We start from the raw sequence: 15,089 nt of genomic DNA, 5'->3' as shown, positions 1-15,089 counted from the left end.
AAGAATTCTCTGTATTGCCAGAGAATTCTTGTTCTTTTCCATTACTTTCTCCCCTAAAATGGAGTCTCTCCAAGTTGCAGTCCTTATGATCTAGACTGTGTCAAATCTGTGCTGAGCTGCCTGGAGCTGGAGAAGGGGTGAAACACAAGCACCACCGTGGTCACCAGCTCTGGGAGTATAGTAGGTCAGACCTGAAGCCAGCACAGCACTGGGTCTTGTCCAAGGCCCACTGTAACCACTACATGGCTACCTCCTACATTTGCTGAAGGCCCTAGGGCTCTGCAATCAGCAGGTGGTGAAGCCATCCAGGCTTTTTTTTTTTCCTTCATGGTAGTGAGTTCCCTAGGCCTGGGTGGCTCCAGAGGTACCATCAGGAGCCAGGGTTTAGAGTTGGAAACTTTAGGAATCTACCTGGCACTGTATTCTATTATGGCTGAGCTTGTACCCAGACCATAAGACAAAGTCCTTCCCATTTTTTCCTCTCCTTCCCACAGGCAGAGGAGTCTCTCCCTATGGATAGCACTGCCACAGGCCCACAGGAAGTACTGCCAGGCTACCACCAACGTTCACTCAAGGCCCAAAGCCTCTTCAGTCAGCTAGTGGTGAATGCTACCAGGCCTGAAACTCACCCCTCAGGGCAGTGGGCTCCCCTCTGGTTCAGGCTAGGTCCATAAATGCCATCCAAGAACCAAGTGCTGGAATTGGGGACCCCAAGAGCCTGCTTAGTGCTCTACCTCACTATGGCCAAGCTGGTACCTAAGCTGCATGACAGTCTTTTTTACTCTTCTGCTTTTCTCAAGAAGAAGCTGATCACCCAGCTGATAGCCATTACAGCTGGGAATGTGCTAGGTCACACCTGAAGCCAGCATATCTCAGTCTTACCCAAGGCCCGCAGCATGTACTACCTGGCTACTGCTGCTGATTATTCAGGGCCCAAGGGCTGTTTAGTCAGCAGGTGATGAGTCCTGCCAGGATTGGGTCCTTCCTTTCAAGACAGTGGCTTCCCTTCTGACTAGTGTGTGTCTAGAAATGTTGTCCCGGAGCTTCGGGGGCCTGGAATAGGGGCCTCATGACTCTGCCTGGTTTCCTATCCTATTATGGCTGAGCTGGTATCCAAATTGCAAGACAAAGTCCTCTTTACTCTTCCATCTCTTCCCCTCAAGTGGAAGGAAGGACTGTTTTTCACAGTTGTGAGCTGCACTCTCTGGGTTGGGGGAGTGGTGGCACAAACACTCCTTCGGCCACATCATCTGATTTCTTACTAGATAATATGCCCTCCAAGTCCACTGGCTATGAGTCCAGCACAGCACTAGTACTTGCCTAGGAGTTGCAGTCCTTGTGGTGCAGACTGCCTTTCAAGTTTATTTAGGACCCCAAAGCACTTGAGCCTGTGGTGGTGAGGCTTGCCAGAACTCAAATTCCAACCTGCTGGGATAGATGATTCTCTTCTGGCTAGGGCTGGTCTAACTGCTTCCTGCATGAGAATTGGCTGAGTTCTGCCTGATGTTGCTTTCCACTGTGGAAGGATGGCACTGAGTTCTGATGTGAAGTCCTACAATCACTGCACTCTCCCTCCACCAAGCACAGATTCTCCATGGCACATGGCCACTGCCAAAGGATGGGGGAGTGGTGACTTGGCAATTCAATACTGTCTTTCTACCCTCTTCAGTGCCTCTTTCAGTAACATGAGGCTATAATCAGGTGCTGTGATTACACAACTGCCTTTTGGTTCTTATGAAGGTGCTTTTTTGTGTAGGTGGTTTTTTTGTTTTTGTTTTTTGTTTGTTTGTTTTTGAGACAGAGTCTCACTCTGTCACCCAGGCTGGAGTGCAGTGGTGCAACGGCTCACTGCATCCTCTGCCTCCCGGGTTCAAATGATTCTCCTGCCTCAGCCTCCCGAATAGCTGGGATTACAGGTGCCTGCCACCATGCCTGGCTAATTTTTTGTATTTTTAGTAGAGATGGGGTTTCACCATGTTGGCCAGGCTGGTCTTGAATTCCTGACCTCAAGTGATCTGCCTGCCTTGGCCTCCGAAAGTGCTGGGATTACAGGTGTGAGCCACCATGCCCGGCCATGTAGACAGTTAAATTTGTTGTTCCTGTGGGGAGGACAATCAGTGGAGGCTTCTATTCAGCCATCTTGCTCTGCCTTCCTGGGTATTTTAACAATATTAATTCTTCCAGTTCATAGCATGGCATATCTCTCCATTTATTTGTGTCTTCTTTAATTTCTTTCATCAGATACAACAACATGGATAAACCTGGAGCACATTATACTAAGTGAACTAAGCCAGGCACAGAAACACAAATAGTACATGATCTCATTTATTTGTGGAATCCAAAAAAGTCGAATTCATAGAAGCAGAGAGTGGAATGGTGGTAACTAAGGACAGGGTAGGTGGGGGAAATAGGGAAATGTTGGTCAGAGGATACAAAATTTGAGTTATGTAGGATAAATGTACAGCATGTTGACTATAGTTAATAATACTATATTGCATAATCGAAATTGCATAGCTGAGCATGGTGGCACATACCTGTAGTACCGGCTAGTTGGGCGGCTGAGGCAGGAGGATTGCTTGAGCCCAGGAGTTTGAGACTGCAGTGAGCTATGATCACACCACTGTACTCCAGACTGGCGACAGAATGATACCCCATCCCCCGCCCCCAAAAAAAACTTGCTAAGAGAGTGGAGTGTAAGTGTTCTCAACACACATGCACACACACACACACACACACACACACACACACAGAGGTAATGGATATGTTAATTTAGCTTGACATATTAATCGTTTCACTATGTATATCAAACATCATGTTGTAGACCTTAAATATATACAGATATACAGTTTTTATTTTTAAAAAAGATTTAAAAAAATTCAGTTAACTTTTGTATATTGGTCTTGTATCCTGTGACTTTGCTAAATCTTTGTTAGTTCTAGTACTTTTGTGGCTTTCTTAGAATGTTCTGTGTAAGTGATCATGTCATCAGCTAATAAAGACAGTTTTACTTTTTTTCAAATCTGGGTGACTTTTTTTTTTCTTGCTTTATTGTACTGGCTAAATTCTCCAATACAGTTTTGAATAGAAGTGATAAAAGGAGATATTCCTGCCTTGTTCATGATCTTAGGGATAAAGCATTTAGTTTTTTATTATTAATTATTAGCTATAGGTTTTTCATATATGCCCTTTATGAGGTTGAAGAAATTATCTGTATTCATGGTTGCTGAGAACTTTGATCAGAAATGGATATTAGATTTGTCAAATACTTTTTTTTACATTTATTGAGATGATTATGTTAGTTTTGTTCTTTTCTATTAGTATAATGAATATGTTGCCTTTGTGGGAAAAACTCCACCAAATTTAATGATTTTACTGTAATACAGAGTTGTGAAACCATTACCATAACCTAATTTTAGAACATTTTCATCATTACAAAAATAAACTTTATACCCGTTAACTCCTCATTCCTTGGTCTCTTCTTCCTCTCCAAACTGTAGGCAACCACTCATCTATTTGCTGTCAGTATAGATTTACCTGTTTTGGTCCTTTTATATGAATGGGCTCATACATTATGTGGTCTTTTTGTTACAGGCTTCTTTCACTTAGCATAATGTTTTTGAGGTTGGCTCATGCTGTAGCACGTATCATTTCTTTATATGGCTAAATAGTATTCCATTGTATGAATGTACTGCATTTTGTCTATACATTCATCAGTTGATGGTCATTGGGCTTTTCCCACTGTTTGGCTATTATGAATAATGCTGCTATGAACATTTGTATACAAGTTTTTGTGTGGTTACATATTTTTATTTCTTTTAGGTAGAGACTTAGGGGTGAAATTGCTGAGCTAAATTTTGTGGTAGCTCTGTATTAACACTTTGAGGAATTGGTAATCTGTTTGGTTGCACCGTTTTCCATTCATGCTAGCAATGTATAAGGGTTCCTTATGAACAGGATGTGTTTTTATCTGTCTTTTGATTATAGACTTTCTAATAAGTGTGAAGTGGTATCTCATTGTGGTTTTTATTTACATGTCCATAATGACTAATAATGTTAGGCATCTTTTCACTTGTCTCTTGGCCATTTGTATATCTTCTTTGGAGAAATATCTATCCTTTGCTCATTTGTAAATTGTGTTTTTTATTATTGAGTTTTAAGAGTTCCTTATATAGTCTGAATTAATACCCTATTTGATACTTGATTTGCAAATATTTTTTTCCCACCTATGGGTTGTCTTTTCACTCTTTTTAATTTAAAAAAAAGTGTTTCGCTGGTTTCTTTTGAAGTTAAACGTTTTTAATTTTGATAAGTTCCACTTACGAATTTTCTCTTTTATGGCTTTGCCTTTTGTGTTGTAGCTATGAAGTCTTTGCCTAACTTAAGATCACAGAGATCTGTCCAGGCGCGGTGGCTCATGCCTGTAATCCCAGCAGTTTGGGAGGCTGAGGCGGGTGGGTCACAAGGTCAGGAGTTCAAGACTAGCCTGGCCCAAATGGTGAAACCCCATCTCTACTAAATATACAAAAATTAGCCGGGTGTGGTGGCGGGCACCTGGAATCCCAGCTACTTGGGAGGCTGAGGCAGGAGAATCGCTTGAAGCCGGGAGGCGGAGCTTGCGGTGAGCTGATATTGTGCCACTGCACTCCAGCCTGGGTGACAGAGTAAGACTCCATCTCAAAAAAAAAAAAAAAAAAAAAAAATCACAGAGATCTACTCCTGTTTTCTTCTAAGAGTTTTACACATTCAGATACATGATCTACTTTTGGTTAATTTTTGTGTATGATGTGAGGTAGGGGTCCAGTTTCATTCTTTTGCTTAAGGATAATCTGGTTTTCCCAGCACCATGTTGGGAAAATACTTTGTATCCATTGAATTTTGACCTCTTTGTCAAAAATCAATTGACTATGAATATTTAGAGTTATTTCTTGACTTTCAGTTCTATACCATTGCTCTAGATGTCCACCCCATGCCAGTAGTATACTATCTTGATTACTGTAGCTTAGTAGTAAGTTTTGAAATCAGAAGAGTGATTCCTTCTTTCTTTAGATTAGTATTAGCATGGTTTATCTTCTTCAGTCCTCTAACTTTTAATCTATTAGTGTCTTCATGTATAAGGTCAGTTTCTTCTAAGCAACATATACTTGGATCCTACTTTTTAAAAATACAATTTGAGGCCAGAAGCAGTGACTCACGACTGTAATCCCAGCACTTTAGGAGGCCGAGGTGGGTGGATCACTTGAGGTCAGGAGTTCGAGACCAGCCTGGCCAACATGGTGAAACCCTGTCTCTACTAAAAATACAAAAATTAGCTGGGCATGGTGGTGAGTACCTGTAATCCCAGGTATTCGGGAGGCTGAAGCAGGAGAATCGCTTGAACCCGAGAGGCATAGGTTGCAGTGAGCCAAGATCACACTACTGCACTCCAGCCTGGGTGACGGAGCAAGACTCCATCTCAAAGCAACAACAACAACAATCTGACAGTCTTTGCCTTTTAGTTGAGGTGCTTAGATTATTTACATTTAATGTTGTTGTTGACATGTTATGTTTTGTTTTTATTTATTTATTTTTAGAGTCAGGATTTTGCTATGTTGCCCAGGCTGTAGTGCAGTGGCTATTCATAGGAACAATCATAGTGCATTACAACCCAAACTTCTGGACTCAAGGGATCCTCCTGCCTCAGCCTCTAGAGTAACTGGGAGTGCAGGTGTGCACCACCACACCACTACACTTCGCTAGTGTGTTTTATTTTGTTTCCATCTTTTTTTTTTAAACTTTTTTCTGCTTTTTCTGGCTTCTTTTGGATTAATTGAATATTTTTCTCCTTTGTTGACTTAGGAGCTATATAACTCATTATTGTCTTATTTTGGTTGTGCTGTAGGTTTTATAGATTATATCTTTAACTTACTCCATTCTATTCTCAAGTGATATTATACCACTTGATGTATAGAATAAAAACACTTCACATCTAAATACTTACATTCATAGCATATACCGTATCTAGTCTTCATTTCTTTGTGTAAATCTATTTTTCCGGCTGGGCGCGGTGGCTCACGCCTGTAATCCCAGCACTTTGGGAGGCCAAGGTGGGCGTATCACAAGGTCAGAAGTTCGAGACCAGCCTGGCCAACATGGTGAAACCCCGTCTCTACTAAAAATACAAAAATTAGCCATGCATGGTGGCGCGCACCTGTAATCCCAGCTACTTGAGAGACTGAGGTAGGAGAATCACTGGAATCCAGGAGGCGGAGGTGCAGTGAGCTGAAATCACTGCTCTCCAGCCTGAGTGACAGAGAGAGACTCTGTCTCCAAAAACATATGTATATTTTTCCATCTGGCATCATTTTACTTCTGCTAAAACTACCTTTAATCTTTTAGTGCAGATCTGCTGGTGACAAATTCATTCAGCTTTTAAATTCTGCATTTTACCTTCGCTTTTGAAAGATATTTTTACTAGGTATAGAATTCTAGATAGACTTTTTTTTTCTTTCTGTAGTTAAAGGATTTTGTTTCACTGTCTTCTGGTTTGCATTATTTCTGCTGAGAAATACTATTTCATCTTTATCTTTGTTCTTCTGTACATATGTATCTTTTCTCTGTGACTACTTTTAAGATTTTCTGATTTTTACTTTTTTTTGGCAATTTGATTGTGAGCATTAGCATAGTTTTATTTTCATGCTTCTTATGCTTGGAGTCCATTGAAATTCTTGGATCTGTAGGTTATGGTTTTCCTCATATATGAAAATACATAGCCATTATTTTTCAAATATGTTTCTGCCCCAGCCTCCCTTCTCCCCACTCACTGATTCAGGGATGTCAATTATATGCTTGAAGTTGTCCTACAGCTCATTTATTCTTTGTCCAAGTTTTAGTCTTTTACGTTTTCTTTTGGATATTTTCTATTGCTGTTTTTAAATTCACTAATCTTCAGTATCTAATCTGCAGTTAATCCCATCCAGTGTATTTTTCATTTCAGACCTTGTAGTTTTCATCTCTGTAACTTTGATTTGAGTTTCTCTTATATAGCTCATGTTTCTACTTAACATGTTCCATCTTTCCTCTCCCTCGTAAATATGAAATAATACAGTTATAATAACTTTTAATATCCTTTTCTACAAATTCTGTCATGTCAATTTTGATTTATTAAATTTTTTTCTCATTATGGGTAATATTTTCTTGCTTTTTTGCAAGTTTAATTTTTGATTGGATGCAAGACGTTAAGAATTTTAGGCTGGCCATGGTGGCTCATGCCTGTAATCCCAGCACTTTGGGAGGCCGAGGTGGGTGGATCATGAGGTCAGGAGATCAAGACCAACCTGGCTAACACGGCGAAACCCCTTCTCTACTAAAAAAATACAAAAAAATTAGCTAGCTGTGGTGGTGGGCGCCTGTAGTCCCAGCTACTCAGGAGGCTGAGGCAGGAGAATGGCGTGAACCTGGGAGGCGGAGCTCGCAGTGAGCCGAGATCACGCCACTGCACTCCAGCCTGGGCAACAGAGTGAGACTCCGTCTCAAAAAAAAAAAAAAAAAAATTTACCTTAATGGTGCTGAATTTTCATAAATTCTTCTTAACCTTTGTTCTGGGATATAGGTAAGTTACTTGGAAACAATGTGATCTTTCTGGAGCTTATTTTCAAATTTTGTTAGGCAGGACTGGAGCAGTGTTTGGTTGGAAGCAAAACCCTTCTGAATATTCTACCTGATACCTGAGGATTATGAAGTTTGCCATTCTGGTGGAAGAGTTATTCTCAGCTATTTCTGAGCCCTAGGGATTAGTCCCTCTAATCCTTCTGAATAGTTCTTTCCCTGGCCTTAGGTAGCTTCCTCACCGGTATGTGCTAATCAGTACTCAGCTGATGACTTGTGGGGAACGCTGTGCAGATCTCTGAAGCTCTTACCCTAGGCAGCTCTCTTTCTTCTGGTACTCTGCCCTGTGATCTTTATATGCATTGACCTCAGCAGACTTCCAGCTCCATGTCCTCAATTCAGGAACCCAGACTCTAACTGGCTTCTCCATCTTTGTACTGTGGCTTGGAAACTCTCTCCAGGCAGTAAACTGAGGCTATTGTTTGGTTCACCTTGATTTTTTTCCCCCATCTTTCAAGGATCACTATCCTTCACTGCCTTATGTCCAATGACTTGAAGGCTGTTATTTTATATATTTTATCTGGTTTCATGCCAGAAGCAAGAGTTTAGTTCATTTGCTATAACTAAACATAATTAACATAGTAACTATTTAACAAAATTATTGATATATTTGGTCTTAAGCCTATCATCTTGCTATATTTTTCCCAATTATTTTCATCAGTTCTTTGTTCCTTAGTTTCTTCTTTTCAATCTTATGTTGTGTTAATTGAGTAGTTTTTAAGAATTCCCTCTTTTCTCCTATCTTGGCTTTTTGGCTACGCTTCTTTGTATTATTGTTTTAGTTGTTATTCTAAGGATTATAATATTCACGCTTGCTAGAGTCTACCTTGAATTAATAATTTACTACTCTACACATAATGCATGAATCTTACCATCACCTTTCTTCTTTTGTGCTATTATCATATACATTGTTACTATTTTTGCCTTAAATATTCACTTGTGTCTTAAGGAAATTATGAAAATAAAAATATGTCTTTTATATTTACTGAGATAGGCAGCTGGATCACATCCTTGTAATCCACTGCACTTAAATGTGAATTGAATTATACTGTATATATTCTTTAATCCTGCATGTGTTCCTGAATTATACTATTGCTTATACTTATATTGTTTTATGTCTTTTTTTCACTCAACATTAGTTGTGAAATTTAGCCTTGTTTCTACATGTAGCTGTGGTTTATTTTAAATCTTCTAGATTGAAATATACTACAATGTATTTATCTGTTCTGTGGTGGATGGACATTTAGATGGTTTCTAGTTTGGGGCTATTATAAACAATTTTGCTATGAAAATATATCCTGGGGCATGTATGTAAACTTCCCTGGGATATGTATCTAAGACCGAACTCCCTGAGTCATAAGGTATGCATATCTTCAGCTTTTGAAGATAATGAGAAACATTTTCCCAAAGTGTTTGTATTAATTTATATTCCCAGTGGTAATGTATGCGATTTCCTATGTTCCATATCTTTGACAATGGTTGGTAGTGTTAGACCTTTAAATGTTTATCATTCTTGTGGTCATGTAAATTTATTATGGTTTTAATATGAACTTGCCTCATTACCAGTGAAATTGAGTATCTTTTCATATATATGTATACACATATACCGTTTGGTTAAGACAGAGTCTTGCTCTGTCACCTAGGCTGGAGTACAGTGGTACAAACATGGCTCACTGCAGCCTCAACCTCCTGGGCTCAAGTGATCCTCCCACTTCAGCATCTTGAGTAGTTGGGACTACAGCTGTGAGCCACCATGCCTGGCTAATTTTTAAAAATTTTTTGTAGAGATGGAGACTTGCTATGTCCCCAGGCTGGTCTCAAACTCCTGACCTTAAGCCATCCTCCCACCCTGGCCTCCCAAAGTGCTGGGATTACAGGTGTGAGCCACTGCACTCAGCTCATATGTATCTTTGTATTTGTATTTCCTGTTTTGTGAAGTACTTAAGATCTTTTGCCCATTTTGCTGCTGGATTGTCTATATTTTTCTCGATTTTTAGGAGTTACTTATGAAATGTAAATATTAATCTTTTGTTAATTAAAATGAGTTACAAAAATCGTTTCTCATGATGATATCTTAAGATGAACAGAAGTTTTTAATTTTAATGTAGTGGAATTTATCAGTCTTTTCCTCTGAGGTTAATTATTTTTATTTATAATGTAAAATTCCTTCCCTACCCTAAGTCATTTTTCTTTTTTCTCCTCTGAAAATATCATAGTTTTGCTGTTTACATTTGGTTTTTAAGCTACCTGAAACTTGTTTTTGTGTTCAGTATGATTTGGGAGTTCAGTTTTTTTCTTTAATAATTTTTTTTTTTTTGAGACAGTCTTGCTCTGTCACCTGAGCTGGATGGAGTGCAGTGGCTTGATCTCAGCTCACTGCAACCTCCTCCTCCCAGGTTCAAGTGATTCTCATGCCCCAACCACTGAGTAGCTGGGACTAGAGGCATGCACCACCACACCCAGTTAATTTTCATGTTTTTGGTAGAGATGGGGTTTCGCCATGTTGGCCAGGCTGGTCTGGAAGCGCTGGGTCCAAGTGATCTTCCTGCCTTGGCCTCCCAAAGTGCTGGGATTACAAGCATGAGCCACCATGCCAGGCCCAGTTTTATTTTATTTTATTTTATTTTATTTTATTTTATTTTATTTTATTTTATTTTATGAGATGGACTTTCACTCTTGTTACCCAAGCTGGAGTGCAATGGCGCAATCTCGGCCCACTGCAACCTCTGCCTTCTGGGTTCAAGCGATTCTCCTGCCTCAGGAGTAGCCGGGAGTACAGGTGCATGCCACCATGCCTGGCTAGTTTCTTTTATTATTTTGTTTGTTTGTTTTTAGTAGAAACGAGGTTTCACCATGTTGGCCAGGTTGATCTCAAATTCCTGACCTCAGGTGATCTGCCTGCCTCAGCCTCCCAAAGTGCTGGGATTACAGGCCTGAGCCACCGCGCCCGGCCTCATTTTTTTAAATATATAGTTTCTCTGTTCTAGTACTATTTATGTAAAGTCTGTACTTTCTCCACTGATTTGTAGTGCCACCTCAGTGATCATATCTTTTGTTTCTAGAACATTTCAAATCTGCTTGTTTTAAAAATCTGTTCCTCTTTATTATGGCTTCCATTTCTACCTTTATATTTCTAATAATTTTAAACATATAATTTTTTTTTGAGACATGGTCTCACTTTATCATCCAGGTAGGAGTGCAGTGGTGTGATCACAGTTTACTGCAGCCTTGACCTTCTGGGCTCAAGTGATCCTCCCACCTCAGCCTCCTAAGTAGCTGGGTACTAGGCACACCCACCATGCCTGGTTAATGTGTTTTTTGTTATTGTTGTTGTTGTTGTAGAGATGACATCTCACAGTGTCGCCCAGGCAGGTCTCAAACTTTTGGGCTCAAGCATTCCTCCCACCTTGGCCTCCTAAAGTGTTGGAATTATAGGCGCGAGCCACTGTGCTCAGCCAAACATAGATATTTTATACTCTCTTTTATAGTGAGTTGTTTGTAGTTCTGAAGTATAAATTCTCCAGATTATTGGGTATCCTAACTCATGCTCATGGATGTGCTTTGATTTGTGTGACTGATAATTTTTATTTATAATATTGTAAGCTTTTTACATTGATAATATTGTGAGCTTAATTTCTTCCCCACTGTGGGATTACTGTGTATTCTCTGGAAAGGCTTTGTGTTTGTCTCTGCCTGGTCTCTAATGTTTCAACAGCCCGCTGATCTTTGTTAATTTGTTGGCTTTGGCTTCCTGAATCACATACATAACTGAAATTCAGACTTCATTCCCATGTGGATGTAGGTTGTTTTATTTTATCTAAGGAGAGGGAAAGATATAGCCAGGAATGGTAGTCCATGTGAGCCACACTGTCATGTTTGCAGAGTCTTAGATCTTTAAAGGCCCATCTCAAGTTTGATAGCTTAGAATCGATTAAAATCACTTAAATCTTAAAATACTTATTTTTTGGACAATTGCTTTCTGTTTTTAAAAGTTTGTATAAAATCTAGTTTTTAAGACATATTAAAGCTCAAAGATATCATTGGTAGAAGCAGAGCTTCTAATAAAATAATGTTCACAGCAGTATATTCCTATAACATTTTCAGAAAATTTTAATAAATAGACTGTTTTTAACTGTAGATTAAACTGTTATGACCTAGGTACTAAGATACAAAGATTAGTAAGACCCAATCCTTTCAATGAGATAAAGGACTAATTGGGAAGAGAGATAAAGAGGCAGACAAGTGTGGAGCCAGCTCATTCATTTGTTTATTCGTTTACTCTTCATTCAACAAAATTGATTATCTAATATGTGCTGGGCATTGTTCTAGGTGCTGGGGATATAGCAGGAAATGAAACCTGCAAAAATGATTAGCATCATGGAGCTTACATGTAGTGTGATTCTAGTGATGAAGAAAGTTCTCTGGAAATTCAAAAAAGGCGTATTAATAGTTTGGTATTTCTACCCTTAACTGTGCCTGTTGTCTTCATGTAGACACCTTTTGTTTTATCTTTTTCAGAGAATAAGCCTCAGCTTTTTCTACATACTGGAAGGGGGTATCACCTGACTGGGTGAGGGATAGCTTTTTAAACAGCCTTTCAGCCAAGATTTCTAGTTTTAGCCCATCTCATTACAGAGGTTCCCGGTGCTGGCAATTCCTGAGACTTTCTGTGTTGTTTGGTGCGAATTGAATTGCTTCTTCTTGGTTTTCCTTATTGGTAGTTTAGAATCAAACTTTTAAGGCTCTGCCATGCTGGTTTCCACTCTCTATTTTCTGGCTTTCAGAATTTTGTTATTTCCTTTCAAATTTATTCTTATGAAATCCCTTTACTATTATTTTAATGATTTTAATGAGCTAAAATTGAATGTGTGTGTTCAGTCTACTGTCTTTACCTGAAAGTCTAATTGAATTGTCGTGAATCTTGTTAGTCCATAGTAGGTATAGGAAATCTTTTTTTTTTTTGAGACGGAGTCTCACTCTGTCACCCAGGCTGGAGTGCAGTGGTGCCATCTCAGCTCACTGCAACCTCCGCCTCCTGGGTTCAAGCGATTCAAGCCTCAGCCTCCTGAGTAGGTGAGATTAAAGGCACGTGCCACCACACGTGGCTAATTTTTGTATTTTTAGTAGAGACGGGGTTCCACCATGTTGGTTAGACTGGTCTCGAGCTCCTGATCGAGATGATCCCATGATCCACCTGCCTTGGCCTCCCAAAGTGCTGGGATTACAGGTGTGAGCCACCGTGCCTGGCCTAAGAAATCTTTTATCTTCTGCCATCATATGTATGTGTAAATGTATATATGTTTAACTTATCACAAAACATGAAGATAGAATGTTATAAAATGTTGAATAGGAGGCACAATATCTTTGTTTCAATTTTGTCTTTAGTATACACTTGCATTGTGTTCTTTGAGCAAGCTACTTTACCTACTTGAAACTCAGTTTTATTACTTGAAAAACAGGAATGTTGGCCAGGTGTGGTGGCTCATGCCTGTAATACAACACTTTGGGAGGCTGAGGTAGGCAGATTGCTTGGCCCAGAAGTTCAAGACCAGCCTGGGCAACATGGCGAAACTCTGTCACTGCAAAAAATACAAAAAATTAGCTGGCCGTGGTGGCACATGACTATAGTCCCAGTTACCCAGGATACTGAAGTGGGAGGATCACCTGAGCCTGGGAAGTTAAGACTACAGTGAGCCGCGATCGTGCCACTGCACTCCAGCCTGGGCGACAGAGTGAGACCCTGTCTCAAAAAAAAAAAAAAAAAAAGAAAGAAAAGAAAAGAAAGAAAACAGGCCAAGCATGGTAGCTCACGCCTGTAATCCCAGCTCTTTGGGAGGCTGAGGCAGGCGGATCACGAGGTCAAGATATCGAGACCATCCTGGCCAACATGGTGAAACCCCGTCTCTACTAAAAATACAAAAATTAGCCGGGCGTGGTAGCACGCACCTGTTGTCCCATCTAAATGGGAAGATGAGGCAAGAGAATTGCTTGAACCCGAGAGGCAGAGGTTGCAGTGAGGCGAGATCGCACCATTGCACTCCAACCTGGCGACAGCGAGACTCCATCTCAAAAGAAAAAAAGGAAAAGAAACAAAGAAACAAAGAAAAGAAAACTAGGAATGTTAATGACACCCACCTTGTTAGGGTTATTGGTTAAGACCAGTTGATAATTTCAAAGCACTATACAAGCTTTAGGGGTTTTTAGCACCATGCCACTTATTCAGAATTAATTTTCTTTACAATACAGTGTATCTGAGAGTTGAGAAATAAGTTTAAAAAGTCTGTGAACAATAAAAAAATAGATATTATATATTGTCTTGTGAAAATCCATGCATTTCATTAGTAGACTCTCAATCAGACGCAGAATCCATTTTTTATTTCATACCTGGTTTTACCAAGCTTTGATCTATGAAACTGGATCATAGATCAGTTAGACATGATAGAGTCTAAAGTTCAAGCTAGACTTGAAAGAGTACAAAGCAAGAAACAATTTTATTCTTCCTCACCATTGCCCTTTAAAAGGGCTGTGTTGACCTTCCTATTTCTTTTACTGGATAATATCTTGGTCATGTCACATAGCTTTTTTTCACTCACTTTTAGATATTAATAGTTTTATTTTTAGGTACCCAAAAGTCTAGTCTAAACTAAATCGAAACTGCAATCTCTTGTTTAATCTAAAATTTTTCCCCTTACCCTGGTTAGGCTCTGATTTGGCTCTAGAACCTATTGAGGCTCAGGAGACATGTTTGCTTCTTCTTTACTCTGCTACTCCCTCCTCTTCTAATCACTAGGCAGCTTTACAGTGGGGTTATGTAAGAGACAGGAAAGGTCTTACTCAACTGGTGCAGTGGTCATTTGGCTTTGATGTTTCTTGGGTGTGGTAGATGCCCAATGTTGGCTCCTAGTTTACTGCTTTAGTCTTTGCTTTTTAGGGCCTTCCCTCACTGGGGACTTTCCATTGTGCCTTTTATTGTTTTAGGAGGTATTACTTTAGCTGGCTGCTAATGATTTCCCTTTAGCTACTTCTGGTGGTGTGTACCCCCAAAGACTCTCTCAGGTGGGGTTATCTGGTCTGCATGCAGACCTCTCTGAGAGAGCCTTTTCAAGACAACCAGCCTACCTGCCTTTCATGGAATCTCCTTCACCCTTAAGGAACATGCAATCTTTGAAAGTAGAATTTGCTTGTACTTTAATTCTCTTTACTCACTCTAACCTTTCACCTTTAAACTTTCCAGGCAAATATCAGGCTCTGGTCTTTTTGTTCTCTAAATTCCAAGACATCCATATCCAGTTGTTCTCTCTAAATTGTCTCACTTGATTTTGAGGAGGAGAATTAAATAAAAATCTAGAAAATAAGATATGGTGATAAATTTATTTTCTGCTCACAAAAAGGAAAGTAATCTGATGGATTAAGAGTTCAAATTGACAGTCTTCCTCCCCTGCAAG

The 15,089-nt window shown here is 39.7% G+C and overlaps 1 protein-coding gene across 7 annotated transcripts in view; it reads left to right on the top strand.

Moving 5' to 3' along the window:
- Positions 1–15,089, top strand: part of CLHC1 (clathrin heavy chain linker domain containing 1) — a 68,521-nt gene that overhangs the window by 38,170 nt on the left and 15,262 nt on the right. The window lies entirely within an intron of this gene.

Source organism: Nomascus leucogenys, chromosome 14, assembly GCF_006542625.1.
Source record: "Nomascus leucogenys isolate Asia chromosome 14, Asia_NLE_v1, whole genome shotgun sequence".
Lineage (NCBI taxonomy): Eukaryota > Metazoa > Chordata > Mammalia > Primates > Hylobatidae > Nomascus > Nomascus leucogenys.
Note: the sequence above shows the minus strand (reverse complement) of the source record. Positions and strands in the feature narration are given on the sequence as shown.